General features: G+C 41.2%; 1 long non-coding RNA gene across 1 annotated transcript; it reads left to right on the top strand.

The window, feature by feature from the left end:
* Window positions 1-8: 8 nt before the first annotated feature.
* On the top strand, window positions 9-1,725 carry LOC104964499 (uncharacterized). Its single transcript, XR_800425.1, has 5 exons — window positions 9-675; window positions 874-942; window positions 1,188-1,213; window positions 1,326-1,424; window positions 1,506-1,725. It is a non-coding gene; the product is annotated as an uncharacterized lncRNA (long non-coding RNA).
* The last annotated feature ends 2,116 nt before the right edge of the window (window positions 1,726-3,841 follow it).

Here is a 3,841-nt window from a genome sequence, read left to right on the forward strand (position 1 = left end):
CCTCACCTTTTATCACTCAGAGCGGTGCCATGATGGCTCTGAATCTTTCCTGCATGATGCATGTCCACTCTGGGAAAGTGAAGGCTCATTGCAAATACATAGAGAAGGTAGTATTTGAATCACTTCTAGAGAAAATGAGCATTGGTCATTTGCATGTTGATTATAATATTAACAATAGAAAAGAAGTGATTTTATTATTTGATAATGCAATGTAGAACTGTTTTGCAAAGTGATGTTGTACAGATAACCTGAGAGGCAAGTGAGAAAACAAAATCTGGTGATGAGTTTTTTTTTTTAAACCAGGATAATTTTCTGAATTCACTACTATTATTGTTTAATCTGCGAAAATGTAAGAAAACAGTTTTACCAGGTGCAAAAAAAGCCGTTGTCCGTTGTTATTTCTTCTTGAAATACCAATGTTGGAGACAAGAGGCTCAAGTGCAGGTATACTGTATGTACATTGTGTAAGAAAGCATGGAGAAATGTAAACCTAAAAAAAAGGGACAATATCATTTAGACCAAACATTAAAAATGGATTGCCAATTATTATTTTTTTCACATTTGCCTCTCTCGAATTATACTGGTAATTATCCAAGATTTCTGAATTCATTGACTGTTGTTAATGTGTTTCTGCTCAAATATTTCAGCGTAACCCTGATGGAACTGTTGCAGTAGGTAGGTGGTGTCATCTCTTATGTTTCCCATAAATAATAAAGTCTATGATTTATATCAAGATTACCAAAATACTAATTTCAGTCTCAGGACGCAAACCTGCAATATAAATATATATATCGTTTTTTTTTACTTCAATTAATCTCTGAATCAACAAAGTTTAAAAATAATACTTTAAGTTGTGCTCTTGTTGTCTCACAGGTAACTGTCAGACGGGATATAAAGGGGAAAGGGGAGAGAGAGGTCTTCCTGGGCTGCCGGCACCACAAAGTAAGTGAATATCGAACAGCTGGAAATGTCTTTAGATAACACCAACCAGAAAGAAAAATCCACTATAAAAACTACAGAAATACAAATCTATGATGTGTGTTTTAATGATTGGATTTCAAGGCCTGACTTTTTATTTTCTCTTTACTTCCCCAATGTTTCCAACTTCCTGTAAAACTGATTTTGCATTATATGAATTATTACTATGTTGTTATTATTAGCTTTAACTTCCTGCTCTTTGTTTCCAGGCTCATTTGTTTCAAGGGGAGGCTGGGTAAGTCTCATATGGATGTGTTTATTGATTTGATTTAGATTGGAGACGAGCTTGCCTCATGTGCCCATCAGATGTATCAGCTCATGTGTTTCACCTGTGTGTGTTATGACAGGGGTCAAGTGGTGACCAGGGCCTTAAGGGAGAGAAGGGCAACAGGGGGGAGGGAGGGTTCTCCGGAACACCAGGCACCCCCGGGAGAACCGGACCTGTGGTGAGTTTTGTTAAATTAATTGAATTGCCAATATTTTCATAATTGAGTTTTCCAAGACTCACTTTCCCTGACGCATTTCAGGGCCCCAAAGGAGAGTCTGTGATCGGACCCCAGGGCCCCCCCGGGGTGCCGGGTTCACCGGGGTTCCCCGGCTATGGCAGACCAGGACCGGTGGGCCCTGCTGGACCCCCAGGGCCCCCGGGACCCTCTGGGACCCCCTTAAGATACGGCTCAGGTACAATTCATTGTAAGAGCCACTTAAGAACATTTGTATTTGAGTAAAACATGATTATGTCGGCATGAAAGANNTCGTAACCAAGAAAAAAGTATAAAACCATTATCTGATTTTTTTGTTGTTCGGTTTGATCGTTAATTAGGATGGCAAAACGTAACGAGAGGGTACCATTTCTACATTCAAACAGTCTGACGTCGGTTGGGTTGAAGCAGTTAGACAAAGAAGGAACGTGAGGCCACACAACATAACGTGTTGAAAAAGCGCTTCGAAGAAGAAGTCGAGAGAGTAAAGAGAAGGAGAAAGGAACCGGAACCGGACCAACGACAGACGTTTCACTTTGCCTCTTGTGTTTTGACACAGTACCACGGTCTTACAAAAACCAACCAAACTTTTCCGTTAAAGTTATTATTGATGCAAACTGTTGTTTGGGTACGACTGCTTATGTCTAGAACGAAGGACGCGTTTTCTCACTGCCACTTACAAGAGTAATAGGTGGGAGGGTCAGGAGACGGTCATGGTGGCGACCCCGCATTCTTGGAGAAAGATTTATTGCAACGTTTTTTTGGTTAACCTCTTCTCTATGTAGTCACGTGTCACCTCGTCAAGGTCAAAAGGTTGGTAACCGGTTGCAATATAACAAAACGCAACCAAGTTTGGATTGAACATGTCCATTAACTTGTCTACATTATACCTTTTCTGGAACACCCCAAAGATTTGTGTCTACAGAAATTAAAATCATTCTGTAATAATATAATATATGAATAAATATTCCTTGTCCACCACTCCATTCCTTTCCTCAACCGAAAGGCAACACCTTCAGGTTGAAGAGGTCTGTCTTTGACCAGGTAATGCTGGTCAGACGTTTGGAGGAGGAGCAGAGCATCCTGGTGAAAGTCGCAGCCAGGGCAGGAATTTCACGAGGGCCACGAGGGCCATGGCCCTCCCACTTTGGCCTTGTGCCCCTAAAAATGATATCTGCCATAAGGCCACAGTGGCCTTGATGCCCTCTCTGACTAAGTTTTGCGGTTTAGCAGTCTGCCTCTTTTCTGACACGGCTTCAACACCAGCATATTTTGAAGGAGGAAAAAAAAATCAGCGGTGCGCTTGATTTGAGCCTGGAATGCGCCGCTCGGACGGTCTATGATGACAGTTGACATCAGTCTAGGACAGGGGTGGGGAACCTCCGGCCTCCGGGCCGTATACGGCCCGTGAGACCATTTGGTACGCCCCTCAAGGTAATTTATAAACAAACGCAAAAAAGAAAAAAATTCAAGAAATCTAGACCGCAAAATAATTAAACAAGCTTGTTTTTCCTGGCCAAGGTCAGGGTCCTTGAACACAACACGAGCCGAACGTGTCATCACGTGGTATATGCCTCGTCTGACAGGAGTGTAGTTCCAACGGAGAGCACCAGAACGCGGCTCCGGGCCGGGACTTCACAAATTGCAATACCCATAAGGAGCTGTACACATGCCGCAGTTTTTGCGTGGCTGTGTCTTTAGTTGAAAGCCCAGTGGCAATCTGTCATACTGATCATACAGTCAATAACGTTGTTGTTATTAGCATCTGGTTAGCTAGCTATGCTAACGAATATAAGAAGCTTTTTCTCCAACCAGTGAGGTAAAGGCACATCTTTATATGATCATTATAGTTATAGAAAAATAAGAGAATAAAGTAAATAGGTATACAATACTAATATGACAGTAAAAAAAAGTTGTTATTAATAAACAAGAATACAGTTTAAAAGGGAAGTGATTTGTAAAATACAAATCACTTCCCTTTTAAACTGTATTCTTGTTTATTAATAACAACTTTTTTTTACTGTCATATTAGTATTGTATACCTATTTACTTTATTCTNCGGGCCGTATACGGCCCGGGGGCCAGAGGTTCCCCACCCCTGGACTAGAGAGTAGAGACTAGAGAGTAGAAACTAGAGAGTAGAAACCAGAGAGTAGAAACTAGAGAGTAGAAACTAGAGAGTAGAGACTAGAGAGTAGAAACTAGAGAGTAGAGATTAGAGACTAGAGAGTAGAGACTAGAGAGTAGAAGCTAGAGAGTAGAGACTAGAGAGTAGAAACTAGAGATTAGAGAGTAGAGACTAGAGAGTAGAGACTAGAGACTAGAGAGTAGAAACTAGAGAGTAGAGACTAGAGACTAGAGAGTAGAAACTAGAGAGTAGA

Source organism: Notothenia coriiceps, unplaced genomic scaffold (genome assembly GCF_000735185.1).
Source record: "Notothenia coriiceps isolate Sejong01 unplaced genomic scaffold, NC01 NC01_scaffold00037244, whole genome shotgun sequence".
Taxonomy (NCBI): Eukaryota; Metazoa; Chordata; class Actinopteri; order Perciformes; family Nototheniidae; genus Notothenia; species Notothenia coriiceps.